Source organism: Ascaphus truei, unplaced genomic scaffold (genome assembly GCF_040206685.1).
Source record: "Ascaphus truei isolate aAscTru1 unplaced genomic scaffold, aAscTru1.hap1 HAP1_SCAFFOLD_1090, whole genome shotgun sequence".
Classification (NCBI taxonomy): domain Eukaryota; kingdom Metazoa; phylum Chordata; class Amphibia; order Anura; family Ascaphidae; genus Ascaphus; species Ascaphus truei.
The window spans coordinates 47,525-73,454 of NW_027453956.1; the positions used below are offsets into that span (position 1 = coordinate 47,525).

At 44.2% G+C, this 25,930-nt stretch overlaps 1 long non-coding RNA gene across 4 annotated transcripts in view; it reads right to left on the minus strand.

Annotated features, from left to right (window-relative positions):
* Window positions 1–363: 363 nt before the first annotated feature.
* The window catches only part of LOC142475190 (uncharacterized), a 46,383-nt gene continuing 20,816 nt past the window's right edge, over window positions 364–25,930 (minus strand). For 3 of the 4 annotated variants that reach the window (XR_012790781.1, XR_012790782.1, XR_012790779.1), the window contains 14 exons: window positions 24,799–24,902; window positions 23,458–23,567; window positions 20,940–21,059; window positions 19,824–19,919; window positions 17,914–18,017; window positions 16,572–16,682; window positions 14,054–14,173; window positions 12,938–13,033; window positions 11,037–11,140; window positions 9,694–9,805; window positions 7,176–7,295; window positions 6,060–6,155; window positions 4,507–4,618; window positions 364–886 (listed from right to left, as the gene is read on the minus strand). This is a non-coding gene — a long non-coding RNA (uncharacterized LOC142475190). The remainder of the gene's footprint in view (window positions 887–4,506; window positions 4,619–6,059; window positions 6,156–7,175; window positions 7,296–9,693; window positions 9,806–11,036; window positions 11,141–12,937; window positions 13,034–14,053; window positions 14,174–16,571; window positions 16,683–17,913; window positions 18,018–19,823; window positions 19,920–20,939; window positions 21,060–23,457; window positions 23,568–24,798; window positions 24,903–25,930) is intronic. The other variant, XR_012790780.1, reaches the window with a different exon arrangement.

Sequence of the window (25,930 nt, forward strand, 5' to 3'; positions counted from 1 at the left end):
TTATTTCTTCCTCTGGTGTATTATGATGGGAGGGTGAGATTCTGCATTATCAGCATCAGTAAATCTGTAGGAAACTGAGTGATATTCTATTTTTTAATGCAATATTAGGGTAAAATAAAGCTTGCTGTATCTATAGCCATGCTCTACCCATGATGTGCTGAATCAATGACTGCAGAGCGATTTAGAGTGGTAAACATGACTTGAACTCATCTCTGAATAGAGGGTAGCACAGTAGTGCAGAGTAGAAGGTGAATGTATCTCAAATGGAAACCCTTAGCAGCTGTGTGGGGAGTAGACAGTACAGACTGACCAAGTAAATAGTAAAAAGTAGTAACTTCAACATTACTTGGTTTTGTTCTCCACTCCTGTTTTTCTGTTCTTTAAATCACTAATACTGATGCCATATGTAACCTGTACTGAGAGTTATATACTCTACTGGCCTAGATCAAATTAAATGATGCAAACAGGATCCCTCCCACTCAAGATTCATATGATTGCACCACCTCAACCTTTCATAGCAATAACATAGAACTGCAGCAGTGCGCTACTGCACATGTTCTTGTTATGAATGGTAGTAGATGTGGTCTTTGGGTCAGTACTTCATACTGTAGCCACACTCTATTCATGATGTATTGAATCAACAAAAATCTGCATGGTACAGATCACAGGAAGGGGTGGAGTAGAGGTGAATATGTCCAATGCGAAACCCTTAGCAGCCGGATTTTTTGGAGTCAATAAAACGACAAATACTAAATGAGAAATATACACATTGCTTATCTGTCTCTGTGTAGTCATTTTCCTCCTCTTCAACTGTCCTTCAATTTTCTATTTTGCAAGAAAATGAACACATGGCTTCAATATTCACTTCTGTTCTGCAGTCTTTCCTCTTGAAATAAAAAAGTTAAGCATTGCATTATTATTATTATAATTATTATTGACGATACATACAATGAACCTTGCTCCAAACCATGTGATACAAAGCAAATCCACCTCCCTCCCACAGCTGTGCTCCTTCTAGAGCTTCTACCACACAAGTTATTCATGTCAGTGAAACTGTACTGCAGTCCCGGTCTGCACACAATCTACTGAATCAATGACATCACACTGTGTCACACAATGTCATGCTAACGACAGGAAACAATCTTTGTATATATCTTTGTATATATAATAATAATAATAATAATAAAAAAAATAAGACAGGACAGACACTCCTACATTGCAATCAATAGAAAATAACTGGGACAGGCACTTCAAGGATGCATACGGTCCCGGATAAACTGTAGCTACCTATACACGTGTGCCTTGTCTCTAGACTCTGCATATATCTCTATTTATATACCACCCATTGTGTACTCAGCGCTTTACAAGAGAGACCAAAAAGTACAGGAAATTATTATACAATAAGTTCAACAAACAAAAACAGACAATAGGAAAGTAAATCCCTGTCCTGGGTAGTTTACAATCTAAGAGAAATGTAAGGAGACTTACAGAGAGACAACAGGTGGGGGAACAAGTGCAGTAGATGACAATGCTTGTCCTTAATGGTGGGTACTTGTAGTATAAAGCACTTCTTGGGAACAATAGTTAGTGACTGAATGAGTGACAGTAGCAACGAGTAAAAGCTATTGAAATGCTTCATTTAAGTTGTGAATTTTAAGGTTGATCTTAAATGTGGGTGGAAGAGGGTATGTTGGCATATACTGAGTGTGTGTGAGTTTCACAGGTAAATTGATGGGAAAGGGTTTCAGGCAAGAGAGCGAGTGCGCAGTAGAGGTGTAAGAAGTATAATGGAGACAGCTATTAGTAGAGCTTAGGAGACGAGGAAGGGCATAACGAGACCAAAGATGATATGTAGGAAGGAGCAGATGAATAGAGAATAGTGTTGGACTGGGTCCTCAACTATAAAAAAATGGGTAACGGGTACCCGGCCAAAATGAAAGGTTCTACCCGGTCGGGTACACGGTTTGGCACTTACCTTCCGGGTGGCGGTGACATCTAGGATCAGCAGCAGTCCTGTGAAGGTGGCAGCATCTGTGGTGTCTTCAGCCGGCGGGGGAGCTGCAGGCTCACAGACACAGCTTACCTGCTTCGGTGCTGTGGAAGTGATTCCTGCAGCTCCCCCCGCCAGGTGAAGACACCTCTGATGCTGCCAACATCAGAGGACTGCTGCTGCTGATCCTAGATGTCTTAGGAAAGGTAAGTATAAAAGATTATTTCCAGCTGCCCTGACATTACCCGACGCCGGGTATTACCCGGCCAAGTCCACTTCTCAGTGGCCGGTTTCGAGTAATGTCCGGGTAGCTGGAAATGTGTCGGGTAACGCCGGGTACTCGGTACACCACTAATAGAGAACCTTAACAAAAAGGTAAGGAGGAGAACTTTGTAGGTGATCTGAAACTTGATGGGAAGCAAGGAGAGGGATTTAAGGAGGAGGAGGAGATGAGCAGATACTGTTGTGGGAGAAAGGGAAATTATTCAAGCAGCAGAGTTTTGGATAGATTGCAAATGAGAAAGTTGTGAAGCAGGGAGCCCTGTTAGCAGTATGTTAACCCATACGATAAGGGCATGCATTGGCGTTTTAGCAGTAGATTGACAGAGAAAAGGGCAAATCTTGGAAATATTACAGAGAAAGAATCGACAAACTTTAGCCAGTGTCGTGAATGAAGATGGAAAGGGAAGAGTCAAATGTTACTCCTAGGCAATGTGCTTTCATGACAGGATGATGGTAGTACTGTTTACTGCGATGGAGAAAGGTGATATTAGGCCAGATTTAGGGGGAAATATGAGGAGCTCAGTTTTAGACATTAGGTTTAAGGCAGAAGAGTGTCATCCATGGAGGATATAGCCAGGAGGCGACCCGAAACTAGGAACTAAATTGCAGGAGTGACGGTAGGGTGGATAGGTGTGTGTATCATCTGCATAGAGATGATATCAAGGGCCAAAATAGTTGATAAGGTCAACTAGTGATAGTATGTAGTGAGAGAGGTCCCAGAACAGAGTCCTGAGGTATACCAACAGACAAAACAACAGGAGACAAAGACACGTTAGCAACAGAGATGGAGAATGTGTGATGGAGAAGTATGATGAAAACCAGGATATAAGTTTGCTGCGGATACGAAGAAAGAGTTTAGAATATGAATGAGAAGAGTGATTGACAGTATCAAAAGCAGAAGAGAGATCAAGCAGGATTAGTAAGTAAAATGGACCTTGGGAATTTTCTTTATGTACATAATTGGTTACATTGGGAAAGGCAGATTGTGAAGGGCCCAGAGGAGCATGTGATTTAAGAATGTTGATCAAACGGGAGATCACAAGACGTTCTAGCAATTAGGAGGCAAATGGTAGGACGGATACAGGGCGATAGTTAGAAATTCACACAAGGTCAAGGTTATTTTTGAGAATAGGGGTGACCACTGCATGCTTAAAAGGAAGAGTTGAAAGAGCCAAAGGATATGGAGGAATTGAAGATGTGGGTGAGAGTGAGAATATAGGATTGAGAGGGCATGTGGTAGAGGGAGAAGAGAAGATCAGGTTCCAGCTTTGTGACAGGAGAAAAGGAGTCAAGAGTGCAATGAGATCTAGATAGAAAAAGAGAGAGGGGGAAGGGAGAGAACGAATCTACTTGTGGATGGCATCCACCTTGCCTCAAGTGAGCAAAGGCTTGAGGAGAAATAAAGGATGGATGTTAAGTGGGAGGAGAAAGTCAGTGGTGGGACTCAAATACATAGAAGACAGTGTGAATGAAATTGGAGTGTTGATGAGTGAGGAAAAAGTAGTGTTTGACCTTAAAAAAAGGAGCAGAGTTTTACAGAACAGGACAAAGGTTTAGTGTAGAAAATCAGACTGTGAGATTTCCTCCATAGGTGTTAAGAGCAGCAGTGTGATGTGATGAAGTGTGATGAGAGCGTGCTTGTGAATTAAACCAATGCATGGGTTAGGCTGCGTCTATAGTAAGCACGCAACAGATGGCAAAGTTAGCGCATGCCTGTCGCTCCAGAAATCCCTGCACTGAGGTCCGAGGCGACGGGGAGGCCCTGCATCGCTCGCACGCACTGTGGACAACCAAGCGTGTGCCCATGATAATCACGGCCTTAGAGGGATGAGTGTGTCAGAGCCTAGAAGGGGCATATAGATGATGGAGGAGGAGGGAGGAGGAGATGATAGCATTGTAAGAGTTAACAAGATAGCTAGTTTAAGCAGAAAGTGAGGAGAGGTTAGAGATAAGGGTAGATGTCAGAGGAGAGAGTTCAATTAAGCTGAGGTATCGAGTAGGACAGGGGTGAGGGGAATGAGAAGTGGTGGATGATGAGAGCAGAAGAGGTCATGTACAAATAGACCATGTTAGTCGTAGAGCAGACATTCCAGAGGGCACGTGAGAAGGGAAGAGTAAAGTGAGACAAGGAATGTGGATTACATTAGATGGGTTAATACGCTTAGCAGGGAGGTGGAGAGAGAGGCAAGAGGCAGAGGGTGGTGTAGGGGTAGAGGAAGAGATGTTGCATGTACCTTGTCAGAACATTAAAGAACGTCAATTCACACTGGTGCAGAGTTGATGATGAAATGCTGAATCCAGTTCACGTCCAATTCAATTTTAACAGAACTTTTTCATTCTTCATTACTGCAAAAAAAAAAGTAAAAAACAATGCATTACTATTTTCAAAATGGATTGAATTCCCCCACCAATGACTATGTGTTACCAATATATCCCTCTCAGTCCCACTGCAGCACATACTGTACCAGTGTGAAAGTAAGAAGGTACACAGTACCGGTAAAACAATACGTGCCGGTACTATGCACCATATGAATTATAAGGGGATGTAAATCTCCCAGTCTCTCTCCATATCCGCAACAGAGCAGGCTCCGGTCAGTGGCATGGATGCCCATATATGGGTATGCTCATATTTGGGCATCCCATGTCACTGACCGGAGCCGGCTCTGAGTATAGGGATATATGCGGAGACGCAGAGGTGCAAGGAAATGGGAGGAGGCACGGTGAGAAACAGGGAGAGACCACAGGAAGATAGAGGGCAACAACTTCCACAAGGTACTTGTATGGGTATAATTGTTTGTATTTTGTGCAGAGGGGGTAATTTCAGATAAAATACAATTCTCCACCCTCTACGAAACAATTCCACTTTGTTCAGTAAGCCAGAAAGTCTTGGTCCCATGTGGACTGAATTTAATGCAAATAAGGTCCTTAATACACAAGTAAAGAATAAAGTTACTTATTCTCTACTGTAAGAAGTGCCACATTGCCCACTATTTGGGTCCTGTGCCCAGATTGTGACCATGCATGGCAGAGGTGAGATTCCCCCAACTCCAATTTGCTACACTCTCCAAGAGAGATAATTGTGATCAGAGGTGGAACTAGGGGAGGGTGTGAGCAGGGTCACTGCCCAGGGAGTAACCTGACTGGGGGCACGGAAATCTCATTTAGTGCATATGTTGCGGCACTGCATTGATTGACCGGTCAATCTGCACTGCTGCCTGTCACAGTGACATCCTGATCGGGCACTGTGATCAGCTATAGCACTGACCCAGGTGAGATAGTTCAGCACTTTACAAGGAGGGAACAGATGTTGTGGGTGACAGATGCTGGAGGTAGGCCAAGACTGTTGGCCAGAGTAACGTGGAGACTTACTGCACTCTGCATGCCCATCCTCTCCCTGACATCAGGGGAAGGAAGTGGCCCTGGGTGTGTGTAGGTATGCCAGATGTCAGTGTATGCATAAGTAAGTATGCCTGTGTAGTGGGAGGTGTAGGGGCGTTAAGCTGGAGGACTTAAAACAGGCACAAAAGCACATAGATACCTCTGATTATACCGCACCAAATGCTGATAATATCATGCTGTAGCTGCACTTTACAGAAGATGATGCAGATGTCATCATTGGTTGGTGGGTTCATTAAATCAATCCATCATATCATAACCACACTGTGCATATGATGTACTGAATCAGTAACACCAGGAAGACATCTCCATGTTAGGAGTAGAGTTGAAGTTAACAGAATATGTCCAGCACTGTGGTGTGTAGCCCATAAATAATAATTGTGCACATTACCAGAACAACATACTGTCAACTGCAAGATCATTTTGCTGCTTGTAGCGTATGCTCATCCTGTACAGTGTTGTAGTAGATCCGTCTCTTCAGTGTTCACTGCAACAAAAGTAAGACATTGCATTAATATTACAGACGTTTGGGGGCTGAAATCTCACTTCGCTGCGGACAATTTCCCTTTGCATAAGATTCTTGTGATTATGTCAATGATGATCAATAACTGCATCATAACACAGCCGCTCTATACAGAAGATGTACTTGCTCTCATTGGTCATTGAGGTAATACGTCACACAATGTACAGATATAGCAAGGATTATTTCTCCCACTTGTGCATTATGGCATTATGATGGGAAATGTTGTGAGATTCTGCATTATCAGCATCACTGAATCTTTTGGAAATTAAGTGATATTCTATGTTTTAATGCAATATTATGGGTGATCAGCCGGTAAAATAATAATAGCTTGCTGTATCTGTAGCCATGCTCTACCCATGATGTGCTGAACCAATGACTGCAGAGAGATTCAGAGTGCTAAACATGACTGGAACGCATCTCTGAATAATGGGCAGCAAAGCAGTGCAGAATAGGAGGTGAAAGTATTTAAAATGGAAGATCCTTAGCAGCTGTGTGGAGAGTAGACAGTACAGACTGACCAAGTAAATGGTAAAAGGAGTAACTTCAACATTACTTGGCTTTGTTCTCCACATTGAAGCTTTCCTCCTCTTTAAATCACTAATACTGATGCCATGTGTAACCTGTACTGAGAGTTATATAATCTACTGGCCTAGATGAAACCATATGATGCAAACAGGATCCATCCCACTCCAGATTCATAGAATTGAACCACCTCAACCTTTCATAACAATCACATAGAACTGCAGCTGTGCGCTACTGCACATGTTCTTGTTATGAATGGTAGTAGATGTGGTCCTTGGGTCTTTACTTCATACTGTAGCCTCACTCTACTCATGATGTATTGAATCAACGAAAACTTGCATGGTTCAGATCACAGGAAGGGGTAGAGTAGAGATGAAAATATTCAATGTGAAACCCGTAGCAGCCGGATTGTGTGGAGTCAATAAAACGACAAATACTAAATGGTAAATGAGAAATATACACATTGCTTATCTGTCTCTGTGTAGTAATTTTCCTTCTCTTCAACTGTCCTTCAAATTTTCTCTTTTGCAAGAAAAGGAACACATGGCTTCAATATTCACTTCTGTTCTGCAGTCATCCCTCCTGAAATAAAAGTTAAGCATTGCATTGTTATTATGATAATACATACAATAAACCTTGCTCCAAACCATTTGATGCAAAGCAAATCCACCTCCCACCCACAGCTGTGCTCCTTCTAGAGCATGCATGTCAAACTCCAGTCCTCGAGGGTCCCAAACAGGCCAGGTTTTCAGTAGGGATATCCTGAAAACCTGGCCTGTTTGCGGCCCTCGAGGACTGGAGTTTGACATCCTTGTTCTTGAGCTTCTACCACGCAAGTCATCCATGTGAGTGACACTGTACTGCAGTCCTGGTCTGCACACAATCTACTGAATCAATGACATCACACTGTAAAGGCAATCTACAAGATGTATTAGTTGTCCACACTTCCGAAATGTTACTTTTATGTCCAAATCACTTATTCCCATGACCTGATATTTGTATTTGTTATTTATAGGATTGTCACAAAGAGTTGATGAGGTCACCAAATGATAGTATGTAGAGAGAAAGAGAGATCTCAGAACAGAGCCCTGATGTATACCCACAGACAGATCAATAGAAGACGAAGACATGTTAGCAACAGAGATGGAGAATGTGTGACAGGAAAGTTATGATGAAAACCAGGATAGAACTGTGTTACGGATACCAAGAGAGAGTTTAGAATATGAAGGAGGAGAGTGATTGAGAGCATCAAACGCAGCAGATAGATCAAGTAGGATTAGTAGGGAAAAGTGACCTTGGGAATTTGCTTTAAGCACAGTCTGTAGAACGAGCTGTACGAAAGGCAGGTTGTAAAGGATCCAGGAGGGAATGTGATTTAAGAATGTTGACATTCTAGCAATTAGGAGACAAACAGCAGGAGGGATACAGGGCGGTAGTTAGTAAGGCACATAGGGTGTAGGTTGTTTCTGAGAAAAGGGTGACCACTACAGGCTTAAAGTAAGAGGGTAAAGAGCCAGAGAATAGGGAGGAATTGAAGATGTGGGTGAGAGTGGGGACTAAGAGATGCAGTAAGGTGTGAGGGGATACGATCTAGAGGGCATGTGGTAGAGGGAGAAGAGAAGATGATTTGCTTCCAGCTCTGTAAGAGAAGAAAAAGAGTCAAATGCAGAAGGAGAATTAGGTAGAAGGAGAGAAGGGGGAAGGGACAGAAGGAATCTCCTTGTGGGTGGCATCCACCTTGCCTCTGAAGTAGTCAAATGCTTGAGGAGAAGTGAAGGAAGGATGGCAAGTGTGAGGAGAAGGTTAGTGGAGGGAGTCAAATACAGGGAAAAAAAGACAGCGTAAATTAAATTTGAGTGTTGATGAATGTGAAAAAAAAGTAGTGTGGTTTGGCCCCAGAGAGCAGCTTTATACAGGACTGGAGACATTTTTACTGTAGAAAAATCAAATATCAATTGTGTGATTTCCTTCATAGGCATTAAGAACAGCGAGTGGAAGTGTGATGAACATGTTTGGGAATTTAGCCAAGGGTGTGGGCTAGAGGGACAAGTGTGTCAGAGCCTAGAGGGGGCATATAGATAGGAGGATAGCATTGTAAGAGTTAATAAGATTGTTAGTTTAAGCGGAAAGAGAGAGAGAGCAGAGAGGTTAGAGTAGATGTCAGAGGAGAGTTTAATTAAGCAGAGGCAAATCAGTGGGACAGGTAAGATGGGGTGAGGGGAATGACTGATTGTGAATGATGAGAGCAGAAGAGGTCATGTACAACTAGAGCCTTGTTAGTCAGAGAACGGACATTCCAGATGGCATAGGAGAAGGGAAGAGAAAAGTAAGGAAAGGAATGTGGATTACATTAGATAGGTTAACACTCTTAGCAGGGAGGCAGAGGCAGGGAGGCCCGATGTGTATATGAGCAGGTTCAAGATTATAAGAGATATCCCACACATCAGCAAACATAGAAGGAGACACAGAGATAGGTGTAGAGAGAGACAGAGATAGCTCTATGTAGAGAGAGAGGGACGTAGAGAGAATGAGACAGATAGGCGCAGAGAGAGGGGGCGCAGAGAGAGGAGGTGCCAAAAGAGGGGGCGCAGAGAGAGGGGGCACAGAGAATAGGATATTAAAGAGTGCTTTTCATTGAGCAGTGCAGAAATAGCTGCAATAGAGGTCTGTACAAATGGTGCAGTGTGTAGACACATGCAAAGGTAGGGGAAGGAAAGAGGAGAACATGTGGATAAAAGCAGGAGTGTGGAAGTTAGAGAAATTAGAAAAGTTTAACAGAGGAGTGAGGAAACAGCCAGCAGAAAGAACAAGAGAGAGGTTACATTGGGATGACGTTCTGTGGTAAAGAGAAAATGCTAGGAGAGAGCTTTCAAATATTAGAGGACATGAATTGAGGGAGCAAATGTATAAATCAAAACCTGAGGGGGAGGTATAGCACGAAAGCTTGCACAGCAGATTATAGTCTTAATGTTGCGTGTACCTGTCAGGGTATTCAAGAAGTTAAAATTCTCACAAGTGCAGAGTTCATGATGAAATGCTGAATCTAGTCCCCCTCCAATTTAATTTTAATATAACTTTTCCATTCTTCATTACTGCAAAAAGCAAACAAAACAAAACCACATTGCATTACTATTTTCAAAATGGATTGAATGGCATATTCAACAGTGACTGTGTGATGCCAATATTCCCCACTCACTCGTAGTGAAGCACATATTGTACTAGTGTTGAAAGTAGGCCGGTAGAGTCAGGTACGCAGTACTGATAAAACAATAAGTGCCCGTCGTAAGTACCAGCTCCGCAACAGTGCGGGCATCACATTAGTGACGTGGATGAACATATATGGATAAGCCCATATTAAGGCATCACGTGACCAGAGCCGTCACTGACTGGGTATACGTAAAGGCGCAGGGAGATGCAAGGAAAGGGAGGGAGAGAGACAGGGAGAAGATGTGAAACGGAGGAAGGCACGGATGGAGGGAGTTCTTCCGAGCTTCTGCGGGCCTCTCTCTTTCACTGGTGCATGCCGGGAGCTGGTCCCAACATCCACAAAGTGTGTGTGTATTATTGGTTGTATTTTATGGGGGTAGGAGGGTAGTGTGTATATTGTGTGTGTGGGAGTATTATATTGTGTGTAGAGGTGCAGAGGAGAGTACTAGATTGTGTATCTTGTGTAAGGGTGTTGTGTATATTGTGTTTGGAGCTATAATATTATTGGGGAGATTAGTATTGAGGAGGTATTATAGTGTGTATTGTGGGGAGTATTAGTGTGTGTATTGTTTGTGGGTGACAGATGCTGGGGGTATGCAGCAATCCCTGCACTGAGGTCCGAGGCGGCTCTGCATCGCTCGCACGCACTGTGGATGACCAAGCATGTGCCCATGATAATCATGGCCTTACAGGGATGAGTGTGTCAGAGCCTAGAAGGGGCATATATATGATGGAGGAGGGAGGAGGAGGAGGGAGGAGGAGGAGATGATAGCATTGTAAAAGTTAACAAGATAGTTAGTTTAAGCAGAAAGTGAGGAGAGGTTAGAGATAAGGGTAGATGTCAGAGGAGAGAGTTCAATTAAGCTGAGGTATCGAGTAGGACAGGGGTGAGGGGAATGAGAGGTGGTGGATGATGAGAGCAGAAGAGGTCATGTACAAATAGACCTTGTTAGTCAGAGAGCAGTCATTCCAGAGGGCACGTGAGAAGTGAAGAGTAAAGTGAGACATGGAATGTGGATTACATTAGATGGGTTAATACGCTTAGCAGGGAGGTGGAGAGAGAGAGGCAAGAGGCAGAGAGTGGTGCAGGGGTTGAGGAAGAGATGTTGCATGTACCTTATCAGAACATTAAAGAACATCAATTCACACTGGTGCAGAGTTGATGATGAATCCAGTTCACCTCCAATTCAATTTTAACAGAAATGTTTCATTCTTCATTACTGAAAAAAAAGAAAAGTAAAAAACATTTCATTACTATTTTCAAAATGGATTGAATTCCCCCAACAATGACTATGTGTTACCAATATATCCCTCTCAGTCCCACTGCAGCATATACTGTACCAGTGTGAAAGTAGGAAGGTACACAGTACCGGTAAAACAATACGTGCCGGTACTATGCACCATATGAATTATAAGGGGATGTAAATCTCCCAGTCTCTCTCCATATCCGCAACAGAGCGGGCTCCGGTCAGTGGCATGGATGCCCATATATGGGTATGCTCATATTTGGGCATCCCATGTCACTGACCGGAGCCGGCTCTGAGTATAGGGATATATGCGGAGACGCAGAGGTGCAAGGAAATGGGAGGAGGCACGGTGAGAAACAGGGAGAGACCACAGGAAGATAGAGGGCAACAACTTCCACAAGGTACTTGTATGGGTATAATTGTTTGTATTTTGTGCAGAGGGGGTAATTTCAGATAAAATACAATTCTCCACCCTCTACGAAACAATTCCACTTTGTTCAGTAAGCCAGAAAGTCTTGGTCCCATGTGGACTGAATTTAATGCAAATAAGGTCCTTAATACACAAGTAAAGAATAAAGTTACTTATTCTCTACTGTAAGAAGTGCCACATTGCCCACTATTTGGGTCCTGTGCCCAGATTGTGACCATGCATGGCAGAGGTGAGATTCCCCCAACTCCAATTTGCTACACTCTCCAAGAGAGATAATTGTGATCAGAGGTGGAACTAGGGGAGGGTGTGAGCAGGGTCACTGCCCAGGGAGTAACCTGACTGGGGGCACGGAAATCTCATTTAGTGCATACACTACCGACACACTTTATTGAAGTGTGGTCGGTACCGCAAGCCGGGAAATCTCCCGGCTTGCTAGTGGCCGCCCCTCGGCGTGCCGCGCGTCATAGACGCGCGGTCACGCGTCATCGGGAGCGTGCGCCCGCTGCACGCATGTCCAGGGGCTCCCCGAGGGAGCCCTGGTGTCCCGCGATCGCGGGACAGCGGCAGGGGGTTCCGGGGGACCCGGCAGCGGTAGGGAGAGCGCCCCGATCGGAGGGCGCTCTTCCGCTGCTTCGGCGTGCGCCCGTCACACTCGGGCGCGCGCCAGGCTACTGCTGCGGCACAGAACGGGCAAATGCTCGAATAAACTGTGCCGCAGCAGTATGTTGCGGCACTGCATTGATTGACCGGTCAATCTGCACTGCTGCCTGTCACAGTGACATCCTGATCGGGCACTGTGATCAGCTATAGCACTGACCCAGGTGAGATAGTTCAGCACTTTACAAGGAGGGAACAGATGTTGTGGGTGACAGATGCTGGAGGTAGGCCAAGACTGTTGGCCAGAGTAACGTGGAGACTTACTGCACTCTGCATGCCCATCCTCTCCCTGACATCAGGGGAAGGAAGTGGCCCTGGGGTGTGTGTAGGTATGCCAGATGTCAGTGTATGCATAAGTAAGTATGCCTGTGTAGTGGGAGGTGTAGGGGCGTTAAGCTGGAGGACTTAAAACAGGCACAAAAGCACATAGATACCTCTGATTATACCGCACCAAATGCTGATAATATCATGCTGTAGCTGCACTTTACAGAAGATGATGCAGATGTCATCATTGGTTGGTGGGTTCATTAAATCAATCCATCATATCATAACCACACTGTGCATATGATGTACTGAATCAGTAACACCAGGAAGACATCTCCATGTTAGGAGTAGAGTTGAAGTTAACAGAATATGTCCAGCACTGTGGTGTGTAGCCCATAAATAATAATTGTGCACATTACCAGAACAACATACTGTCAACTGCAAGATCATTTTGCTGCTTGTAGCGTATGCTCATCCTGTACAGTGTTGTAGTAGATCCGTCTCTTCAGTGTTCACTGCAACAAAAGTAAGACATTGCATTAATATTACAGACGTTTGGGGGCTGAAATCTCACTTCGCTGCGGACAATTTCCCTTTGCATAAGATTCTTGTGATTATGTCAATGATGATCAATAACTGCATCATAACACAGCCGCTCTATACAGAAGATGTACTTGCTCTCATTGGTCATTGAGGTAATACGTCACACAATGTACAGATATAGCAAGGATTATTTCTCCCACTTGTGCATTATGGCATTATGATGGGAAATGTTGTGAGATTCTGCATTATCAGCATCACTGAATCTTTTGGAAATGAAGTGATATTCTATGTTTTAATGCAATATTATGGGTGATCAGCCGGTAAAATAATAATAGCTTGCTGTATCTGTAGCCATGCTCTACCCATGATGTGCTGAACCAATGACTGCAGAGAGATTCAGAGTGCTAAACATGACTGGAACGCATCTCTGAATAATGGGCAGCAAAGCAGTGCAGAATAGGAGGTGAAAGTATTTAAAATGGAAGATCCTTAGCAGCTGTGTGGAGAGTAGACAGTACAGACTGACCAAGTAAATGGTAAAAGGAGTAACTTCAACATTACTTGGCTTTGTTCTCCACATTGAAGCTTTCCTCCTCTTTAAATCACTAATACTGATGCCATGTGTAACCTGTACTGAGAGTTATATAATCTACTGGCCTAGATGAAACCATATGATGCAAACAGGATCCATCCCACTCCAGATTCATAGAATTGAACCACCTCAACCTTTCATAACAATCACATAGAACTGCAGCTGTGCGCTACTGCACATGTTCTTGTTATGAATGGTAGTAGATGTGGTCCTTGGGTCTTTACTTCATACTGTAGCCACACTCTACTCATGATGTATTGAATCAACGAAAACTTGCATGGTTCAGATCACAGGAAGGGGTAGAGTAGAGATGAAAATATTCAATGTGAAACCCGTAGCAGCCGGATTGTGTGGAGTCAATAAAACGACAAATACTAAATGGTAAATGAGAAATATACACATTGCTTATCTGTCTCTGTGTAGTAATTTTCCTTCTCTTCAACTGTCCTTCAAATTTTCTCTTTTGCAAGAAAAGGAACACATGGCTTCAATATTCACTTCTGTTCTGCAGTCATCCCTCCTGAAATAAAAGTTAAGCATTGCATTGTTATTATGATAATACATACAATAAACCTTGCTCCAAACCATTTGATGCAAAGCAAATCCACCTCCCACCCACAGCTGTGCTCCTTCTAGAGCATGCATGTCAAACTCCAGTCCTCGAGGGTCCCAAACAGGCCAGGTTTTCAGTAGGGATATCCTGAAAACCTGGCCTGTTTGCGGCCCTCGAGGACTGGAGTTTGACATCCTTGTTCTTGAGCTTCTACCACGCAAGTCATCCATGTGAGTGACACTGTACTGCAGTCCTGGTCTGCACACAATCTACTGAATCAATGACATCACACTGTAAAGGCAATCTACAAGATGTATTAGTTGTCCACACTTCCGAAATGTTACTTTTATGTCCAAATCACTTATTCCCATGACCTGATATTTGTATTTGTTATTTATAGGATTGTCACAAAGAGTTGATGAGGTCACCAAATGATAGTATGTAGAGAGAAAGAGAGATCTCAGAACAGAGCCCTGATGTATACCCACAGACAGATCAATAGAAGACGAAGACATGTTAGCAACAGAGATGGAGAATGTGTGACAAGAAAGTTATGATGAAAACCAGGATAGAACTGTGTTACGGATACCAAGAGAGAGTTTAGAATATGAAGGAGGAGAGTGATTGAGAGCATCAAACGCAGCAGATAGATCAAGTAGGATTAGTAGGGAAAAGTGACCTTGGGAATTTGCTTTAAGCACAGTCTGTAGAACGAGCTGTACGAAAGGCAGGTTGTAAAGGATCCAGGAGGGAATGTGATTTAAGAATGTTGACATTCTAGCAATTAGGAGACAAACAGCAGGAGGGATACAGGGCGGTAGTTAGTAAGGCACATAGGGTGTAGGTTGTTTCTGAGAAAAGGGTGACCACTACAGGCTTAAAGTAAGAGGGTAAAGAGCCAGAGAATAGGGAGGAATTGAAGATGTGGGTGAGAGTGGGGACTAAGAGATGCAGTAAGGTGTGAGGGGATACGATCTAGAGGGCATGTGGTAGAGGGAGAAGAGAAGATGATTTGCTTCCAGCTCTGTAAGAGAAGAAAAAGAGTCAAATGCAGAAGGAGAATTAGGTAGAAGGAGAGAAGGGGGAAGGGACAGAAGGAATCTCCTTGTGGGTGGCATCCACCTTGCCTCTGAAGTAGTCAAATGCTTGAGGAGAAGTGAAGGAAGGATGGCAAGTGTGAGGAGAAGGTTAGTGGAGGGAGTCAAATACAGGGAAAAAAAGACAGCGTAAATTAAATTTGAGTGTTGATGAATGTGAAAAAAAAGTAGTGTGGTTTGGCCCCAGAGAGCAGCTTTATACAGGACTGGAGACATTTTTACTGTAGAAAAATCAAATATCAATTGTGTGATTTCCTTCATAGGCATTAAGAACAGCGAGTGGAAGTGTGATGAACATGTTTGGGAATTTAGCCAAGGGTGTGGGCTAGAGGGACAAGTGTGTCAGAGCCTAGAGGGGGCATATAGATAGGAGGATAGCATTGTAAGAGTTAATAAGATTGTTAGTTTAAGCGGAAAGAGAGAGAGAGCAGAGAGGTTAGAGTAGATGTCAGAGGAGAGTTTAATTAAGCAGAGGCAAATCAGTGGGACAGGTAAGATGGGGTGAGGGGAATGACTGATTGTGAATGATGAGAGCAGAAGAGGTCATGTACAACTAGAGCCTTGTTAGTCAGAGAACGGACATTCCAGATGGCATAGGAGAAGGGAAGAGAAAAGTAAGGAAAGGAATGTGGATTACATTAGATAGGTTAACACTCTTAGCAGGGAGGCAGAGGCAGGGAGGCCCGATGTGTATATGAGCAGGTTCAAGATTATAAGAGATATCCCACACATCAGCAAACATAGAAGGAGACACAGAGATAGGTGTAGAGAGAGACAGAGATAGCTCTATGTAGAGAGAGAGGGACGTAGAGAGAATGAGACAGATAGGCGCAGAGAGAGGGGGCGCAGAGAGAGGAGGCGCCAAAAGAGGGGGCGCAGAGAGAGGGGGCACAGAGAATAGGATATTAAAGAGTGCTTTTCATTGAGCAGTGCAGAAATAGCTGCAATAGAGGTCTGTACAAATGGTGCAGTGTGTAGACACATGCAAAGGTAGGGGAAGGAAAGAGGAGAACATGTGGATAAAAGCAGGAGTGTGGAAGTTAGAGAAATTAGAAAAGTTTAACAGAGGAGTGAGGAAACAGCCAGCAGAAAGAACAAGAGAGAGGTTACATTGGGATGACGTTCTGTGGTAAAGAGAAAATGCTAGGAGAGAGCTTTCAAATATTAGAGGACATGAATTGAGGGAGCAAATGTATAAATCAAAACCTGAGGGGGAGGTATAGCACGAAAGCTTGCACAGCAGATTATAGTCTTAATGTTGCGTGTACCTGTCAGGGTATTCAAGAAGTTAAATTCTCACAAGTGCAGAGTTCATGATGAAATGCTGAATCTAGTCCCCCTCCAATTTAATTTTAATATAACTTTTCCATTCTTCATTACTGCAAAAAGCAAACAAAACAAAACCACATTGCATTACTATTTTCAAAATGGATTGAATGGCATATTCAACAGTGACTGTGTGATGCCAATATTCCCCACTCACTCGTAGTGAAGCACATATTGTACTAGTGTTGAAAGTAGGCCGGTAGAGTCAGGTACGCAGTACTGATAAAACAATAAGTGCCCGTCGTAAGTACCAGCTCCGCAACAGTGCGGGCATCACATTAGTGACGTGGATGAACATATATGGATAAGCCCATATTAAGGCATCACGTGACCAGAGCCGTCACTGACTGGGTATACGTAAAGACGCAGGGAGATGCAAGGAAAGGGAGGGAGAGAGACAGGGAGAAGATGTGAAACGGAGGAAGGCACGGATGGAGGGAGTTCTTCCGAGCTTCTGCGGGCCTCTCTCTTTCACTGGTGCATGCCGGGAGCTGGTCCCAACATCCACAAAGTGTGTGTGTATTATTGGTTGTATTTTATGGGGGTAGGAGGGTAGTGTGTATATTGTGTGTGTGGGAGTATTATATTGTGTGTAGAGGTGCAGAGGAGAGTACTAGATTGTGTATCTTGTGTAAGGGTGTTGTGTATATTGTGTTTGGAGCTATAATATTATTGGGGAGATTAGTATTGAGGAGGTATTATAGTGTGTATTGTGGGGAGTATTAGTGTGTGTATTGTTTGTGGGTGACAGATGCTGGGGGTATGCAGCAATCCCTGCACTGAGGTCCGAGGCGGCTCTGCATCGCTCGCACGCACTGTGGATGACCAAGCATGTGCCCATGATAATCATGGCCTTACAGGGATGAGTGTGTCAGAGCCTAGAAGGGGCATATATATGATGGAGGAGGGAGGAGGAGGAGGGAGGAGGAGGAGATGATAGCATTGTAAAAGTTAACAAGATAGTTAGTTTAAGCAGAAAGTGAGGAGAGGTTAGAGATAAGGGTAGATGTCAGAGGAGAGAGTTCAATTAAGCTGAGGTATCGAGTAGGACAGGGGTGAGGGGAATGAGAGGTGGTGGATGATGAGAGCAGAAGAGGTCATGTACAAATAGACCTTGTTAGTCAGAGAGCAGTCATTCCAGAGGGCACGTGAGAAGTGAAGAGTAAAGTGAGACATGGAATGTGGATTACATTAGATGGGTTAATACGCTTAGCAGGGAGGTGGAGAGAGAGAGGCAAGAGGCAGAGAGTGGTGCAGGGGTTGAGGAAGAGATGTTGCATGTACCTTATCAGAACATTAAAGAACATCAATTCACACTGGTGCAGAGTTGATGATGAATCCAGTTCACCTCCAATTCAATTTTAACAGAAATGTTTCATTCTTCATTACTGAAAAAAAAGAAAAGTAAAAAACATTTCATTACTATTTTCAAAATGGATTGAATTCCCCCAACAATGACTATGTGTTACCAATATATCCCTCTCAGTCCCACTGCAGCATATACTGTACCAGTGTGAAAGTAGGAAGGTACACAGTACCGGTAAAACAATACGTGCCGGTACTATGCACCATATGAATTATAAGGGGATGTAAATCTCCCAGTCTCTCTCCATATCCGCAACAGAGCGGGCTCCGGTCAGTGGCATGGATGCCCATATATGGGTATGCTCATATTTGGGCATCCCATGTCACTGACCGGAGCCGGCTCTGAGTATAGGGATATATGCGGAGACGCACAGGTGCAAGGAAATGGGAGGAGGCACGGTGAGAAACAGGGAGAGACCACAGGAAGATAGAGGGCAACAACTTCCACAAGGTACTTGTATGGGTATAATTGTTTGTATTTTGTGCAGAGGGGGTAATTTCAGATAAAATACAATTCTCCACCCTCTACGAAACAATTCCACTTTGTTCAGTAAGCCAGAAAGTCTTGGTCCCATGTGGACTGAATTTAATGCAAATAAGGTCCTTAATACACAAGTAAAGAATAAAGTTACTTATTCTCTACTGTAAGAAGTGCCACATTGCCCACTATTTGGGTCCTGTGCCCAGATTGTGACCATGCATGGCAGAGGTGAGATTCCCCCAACTCCAATTTGCTACACTCTCCAAGAGAGATAATTGTGATCAGAGGTGGAACTAGGGGAGGGTGTGAGCAGGGTCACTGCCCAGGGAGTAACCTGACTGGGGGCACGGAAATCTCATTTAGTGCATACACTACCGACACACTTTATTGAAGTGTGGTCGGTACCGCAAGCCGGGAAATCTCCCGGCTTGCTAGTGGCCGCCCCTCGGCGTGCCGCGCGTCATAGACGCGCGGTCACGCGTCATCGGGAGCGTGCGCCCGCTGCACGCATGTCCAGGGGCTCCCCGAGGGAGCCCTGGTGTCCCGCGATCGCGGGACAGCGGCAGGGGGTTCCGGGGGACCCGGCGGACCCGGCAGCGGTAGGGAGAGCGCCCCGATCGGAGGGCGCTCTTCCGCTGCTTCGGCGTGCGCCCGTCACACTCGGGCGCGCGCCAGGCTACTGCTGCGGCACAGAACGGGCAAATGCTCGAATAAACTGTGCCGCAGCAGTATGTTGCGGCACTGCATTGATTGACCGGTCAATCTGCACTGCTGCCTGTCACAGTGACATCCTGATCGGGCACTGTGATCAGCTATAGCACTGACCCAGGTGAGATAGTTCAGCACTTTACAAGGAGGGAACAGATGTTGTGGGTGACAGATGCTGGAGGTAGGCCAAGACTGTTGGCCAGAGTAACGTGGAGACTTACTGCACTCTGCATGCCCATCCTCTCCCTGACATCAGGGGAAGGAAGTGGCCCTGGGGTGTGTGTAGGTATGCCAGATGTCAGTGTATGCATAAGTAAGTATGCCTGTGTAGTGGGAGGTGTAGGGGCGTTAAGCTGGAGGACTTAAAACAGGCACAAAAGCACATAGATACCTCTGATTATACCGCACCAAATGCTGATAATATCATGCTGTAGCTGCACTTTACAGAAGATGATGCAGATGTCATCATTGGTTGGTGGGTTCATTAAATCAATCCATCATATCATAACCACACTGTGCATATGATGTACTGAATCAGTAACACCAGGAAGACATCTCCATGTTAGGAGTAGAGTTGAAGTTAACAGAATATGTCCAGCACTGTGGTGTGTAGCCCATAAATAATAATTGTGCACATTACCAGAACAACATACTGTCAACTGCAAGATCATTTTGCTGCTTGTAGCGTATGCTCATCCTGTACAGTGTTGTAGTAGATCCGTCTCTTCAGTGTTCACTGCAACAAAAGTAAGACATTGCATTAATATTACAGACGTTTGGGGGCTGAAATCTCACTTCGCTGCGGACAATTTCCCTTTGCATAAGATTCTTGTGATTATGTCAATGATGATCAATAACTGCATCATAACACAGCCGCTCTATACAGAAGATGTACTTGCTCTCATTGGTCATTGAGGTAATACGTCACACAATGTACAGATATAGCAAGGATTATTTCTCCCACTTGTGCATTATGGCATTATGATGGGAAATGTTGTGAGATTCTGCATTATCAGCATCACTGAATCTTTTGGAAATTAAGTGATATTCTATGTTTTAATGCAATATTATGGGTGATCAGCCGGTAAAATAATAATAGCTTGCTGTATCTGTAGCCATGCTCTACCCATGATGTGCTGAACCAATGACTGCAGAGAGATTCAGAGTGCTAAACATGACTGGAACGCATCTCTGAATAATGGGCAGCAAAGCAGTGCAGAATAGGAGGTGAAAGTATTTAAAATGGAAGATCCTTAGCAGCTGTGTGGAGAGTAGACAGTACAGACTGACCAAGTAAATGGTAAAAGGAGTAACTTCAACATTACTTGGCTTTGTTCTCCACATTGAAGCTTTCCTCCTCTTTAAATCACTAATACTGATGCCATGTGTAACCTGTACTGAGAGTTATATAATCTACTGGCCTAGATGAAACCATATGATGCAAACAGGATCCATCCCACTCCAGATTCATAGAATTGAACCACCTCAACCTTTCATAACAATCACATAGAACTGCAGCTGTGCGCTACTGCACATGTTCTTGTTATGAATGGTAGTAGATGTGGTCCTTGGGTCTTTACTTCATACTGTAGCCACACTCTACTCATGATGTATTGAATCAACGAAAACTTGCATGGTTCAGATCACAGGAAGGGGTAGAGTAGAGATGAAAATATTCAATGTGAAACCCGTAGCAGCCGGATTGTGTGGAGTCAATAAAACGACAAATACTAAATGGTAAATGAGAAATATACACATTGCTTATCTGTCTCTGTGTAGTAATTTTCCTTCTCTTCAACTGTCCTTCAAATTTTCTCTTTTGCAAGAAAAGGAACACATGGCTTCAATATTCACTTCTGTTCTGCAGTCATCCCTCCTGAAATAAAAGTTAAGCATTGCATTGTTATTATGATAATACATACAATAAACCTTGCTCCAAACCATTTGATGCAAAGCAAATCCACCTCCCACCCACAGCTGTGCTCCTTCTAGAGCATGCATGTCAAACTCCAGTCCTCGAGGGTCCCAAACAGGCCAGGTTTTCAGTAGGGATATCCTGAAAACCTGGCCTGTTTGCGGCCCTCGAGGACTGGAGTTTGACATCCTTGTTCTTGAGCTTCTACCACGCAAGTCATCCATGTGAGTGACACTGTACTGCAGTCCTGGTCTGCACACAATCTACTGAATCAATGACATCACACTGTAAAGGCAATCTACAAGATGTATTAGTTGTCCACACTTCCGAAATGTTACTTTTATGTCCAAATCACTTATTCCCATGACCTGATATTTGTATTTGTTATTTATAGGATTGTCACAAAGAGTTGATGAGGTCACCAAATGATAGTATGTAGAGAGAAAGAGAGATCTCAGAACAGAGCCCTGATGTATACCCACAGACAGATCAATAGAAGACGAAGACATGTTAGCAACAGAGATGGAGAATGTGTGACAAGAAAGTTATGATGAAAACCAGGATAGAACTGTGTTACGGATACCAAGAGAGAGTTTAGAATATGAAGGAGGAGAGTGATTGAGAGCATCAAACGCAGCAGATAGATCAAGTAGGATTAGTAGGGAAAAGTGACCTTGGGAATTTGCTTTAAGCACAGTCTGTAGAACGAGCTGTACGAAAGGCAGGTTGTAAAGGATCCAGGAGGGAATGTGATTTAAGAATGTTGACATTCTAGCAATTAGGAGACAAACAGCAGGAGGGATACAGGGCGGTAGTTAGTAAGGCACATAGGGTGTAGGTTGTTTCTGAGAAAAGGGTGACCACTACAGGCTTAAAGTAAGAGGGTAAAGAGCCAGAGAATAGGGAGGAATTGAAGATGTGGGTGAGAGTGGGGACTAAGAGATGCAGTAAGGTGTGAGGGGATACGATCTAGAGGGCATGTGGTAGAGGGAGAAGAGAAGATGATTTGCTTCCAGCTCTGTAAGAGAAGAAAAAGAGTCAAATGCAGAAGGAGAATTAGGTAGAAGGAGAGAAGGGGGAAGGGACAGAAGGAATCTCCTTGTGGGTGGCATCCACCTTGCCTCTGAAGTAGTCAAATGCTTGAGGAGAAGTGAAGGAAGGATGGCAAGTGTGAGGAGAAGGTTAGTGGAGGGAGTCAAATACAGGGAAAAAAAGACAGCGTAAATTAAATTTGAGTGTTGATGAATGTGAAAAAAAAGTAGTGTGGTTTGGCCCCAGAGAGCAGCTTTATACAGGACTGGAGACATTTTTACTGTAGAAAAATCAAATATCAATTGTGTGATTTCCTTCATAGGCATTAAGAACAGCGAGTGGAAGTGTGATGAACATGTTTGGGAATTTAGCCAAGGGTGTGGGCTAGAGGGACAAGTGTGTCAGAGCCTAGAGGGGGCATATAGATAGGAGGATAGCATTGTAAGAGTTAATAAGATTGTTAGTTTAAGCGGAAAGAGAGAGAGAGCAGAGAGGTTAGAGTAGATGTCAGAGGAGAGTTTAATTAAGCAGAGGCAAATCAGTGGGACAGGTAAGATGGGGTGAGGGGAATGACTGATTGTGAATGATGAGAGCAGAAGAGGTCATGTACAACTAGAGCCTTGTTAGTCAGAGAACGGACATTCCAGATTGCATAGGAGAAGGGAAGAGAAAAGTAAGGAAAGGAATGTGGATTACATTAGATAGGTTAACACTCTTAGCAGGGAGGCAGAGGCAGGGAGGCCCGATGTGTATATGAGCAGGTTCAAGATTATAAGAGATATCCCACACATCAGCAAACATAGAAGGAGACACAGAGATAGGTGTAGAGAGAGACAGAGATAGCTCTATGTAGAGAGAGAGGGACGTAGAGAGAATGAGACAGATAGGCGCAGAGAGAGGGGGCGCAGAGAGAGGAGGCGCCAAAAGAGGGGGCGCAGAGAGAGGGGGCACAGAGAATAGGATATTAAAGGGTGCTTTTCATTGAGCAGTGCAGAAATAGCTGCAATAGAGGTCTGTACAAATGGTGCAGTGTGTAGACACATGCAAAGGTAGGGGAAGGAAAGAGGAGAACATGTGGATAAAAGCAGGAGTGTGGAAGTTAGAGAAATTAGAAAAGTTTAACAGAGGAGTGAGGAAACAGCCAGCAGAAAGAACAAGAGAGAGGTTACATTGGGATGACGTTCTGTGGTAAAGAGAAAATGCTAGGAGAGAGCTTTCAAATATTAGAGGACATGAATTGAGGGAGCAAATGTATAAATCAAAACCTGAGGGGGAGGTATAGCACGAAAGCTTGCACAGCAGATTATAGTCTTAATGTTGCGTGTACCTGTCAGGGTATTCAAGAAGTTAAATTCTCACAAGTGCAGAGTTCATGATGAAATGCTGAAATAGTCCCCCTCCAATTTAATTTTAATATAACTTTTCCATTCTTCATTACTGCAAAAAGCAAACAAAACAAAACCACATTGCATTACTATTTTCAAAATGGATTGAATGGCATATTCAACAGTGACTGTGTGATGCCAATATTCCCCACTCACTCGTAGTGAAGCACATATTGTACTAGTGTTGAAAGTAGGCCGGTAGAGTCAGGTACGCAGTACTGATAAAACAATAAGTGCCCGTCGTAAGTACCAGCTCCGCAACAGTGCGGGCATCACATTAGTGACGTGGATGAACATATATGGATAAGCCCATATTAAGGCATCACGTGACCAGAGCCGTCACTGACTGGGTATACGTAAAGACGCAGGGAGATGCAAGGAAAGGGAGGGAGAGAGACAGGGAGAAGATGTGAAACGGAGGAAGGCACGGATGGAGGGAGTTCTTCCGAGCTTCTGCGGGCCTCTCTCTTTCACTGGTGCATGCCGGGAGCTGGTCCCAACATCCACAAAGTGTGTGTGTATTATTGGTTGTATTTTATGGGGGTAGGAGGGTAGTGTGTATATTGTCTGTGTGGGAGTATTATATTGTGTGTAGAGGTGCAGAGGAGAGTACTAGATTGTGTATCTTGTGTAAGGGTGTTGTGTATATTGTGTTTGGAGCTATAATATTATTGGGGAGATTAGTATTGAGGAGGTATTATAGTGTGTATTGTGGGGAGTATTAGTGTGTGTATTGTTTGTGGGTGACAGATGCTGGGGGTATGCAGCAATCCCTGCACTGAGGTCCGAGGCGGCTCTGCATCGCTCGCACGCACTGTGGATGACCAAGCATGTGCCCATGATAATCATGGCCTTACAGGGATGAGTGTGTCAGAGCCTAGAAGGGGCATATATATGATGGAGGAGGGAGGAGGAGGAGGGAGGAGGAGGAGATGATAGCATTGTAAAAGTTAACAAGATAGTTAGTTTAAGCAGAAAGTGAGGAGAGGTTAGAGATAAGGGTAGATGTCAGAGGAGAGAGTTCAATTAAGCTGAGGTATCGAGTAGGACAGGGGTGAGGGGAATGAGAGGTGGTGGATGATGAGAGCAGAAGAGGTCATGTACAAATAGACCTTGTTAGTCAGAGAGCAGTCATTCCAGAGGGCACGTGAGAAGTGAAGAGTAAAGTGAGACATGGAATGTGGATTACATTAGATGGGTTAATACGCTTAGCAGGGAGGTGGAGAGAGAGAGGCAAGAGGCAGAGAGTGGTGCAGGGGTTGAGGAAGAGATGTTGCATGTACCTTATCAGAACATTAAAGAACATCAATTCACACTGGTGCAGAGTTGATGATGAATCCAGTTCACCTCCAATTCAATTTTAACAGAAATGTTTCATTCTTCATTACTGAAAAAAAAGAAAAGTAAAAAACATTTCATTACTATTTTCAAAATGGATTGAATTCCCCCAACAATGACTATGTGTTACCAATATATCCCTCTCAGTCCCACTGCAGCATATACTGTACCAGTGTGAAAGTAGGAAGGTACACAGTACCGGTAAAACAATAAGTGCCGGTACTATGCACCATATGAATTATAAGGGGATGTAAATCTCCCAGTCTCTCTCCATATCCGCAACAGAGCGGGCTCCGGTCAGTGGCATGGATGCCCATATATGGGTATGCTCATATTTGGGCATCCCATGTCACTGACCGGAGCCGGCTCTGAGTATAGGGATATATGCGGAGACGCAGAGGTGCAAGGAAATGGGAGGAGGCACGGTGAGAAACAGGGAGAGACCACAGGAAGATAGAGGGCAACAACTTCCACAAGGTACTTGTATGGGTATAATTGTTTGTATTTTGTGCAGAGGGGGTAATTTCAGATAAAATACAATTCTCCACCCTCTACGAAACAATTCCACTTTGTTCAGTAAGCCAGAAAGTCTTGGTCCCATGTGGACTGAATTTAATGCAAATAAGGTCCTTAATACACAAGTAAAGAATAAAGTTACTTATTCTCTACTGTAAGAAGTGCCACATTGCCCACTATTTGGGTCCTGTGCCCAGATTGTGACCATGCATGGCAGAGGTGAGATTCCCCCAACTCCAATTTGCTACACTCTCCAAGAGAGATAATTGTGATCAGAGGTGGAACTAGGGGAGGGTGTGAGCAGGGTCACTGCCCAGGGAGTAACCTGACTGGGGGCACGGAAATCTCATTTAGTGCATACACTACCGACACACTTTATTGAAGTGTGGTCGGTACCGCAAGCCGGGAAATCTCCCGGCTTGCTAGTGGCCGCCCCTCGGCGTGCCGCGCGTCATAGACGCGCGGTCACGCGTCATCGGGAGCGTGCGCCCGCTGCACGCATGTCCAGGGGCTCCCCGAGGGAGCCCTGGTGTCCCGCGATCGCGGGACAGCGGCAGGGGG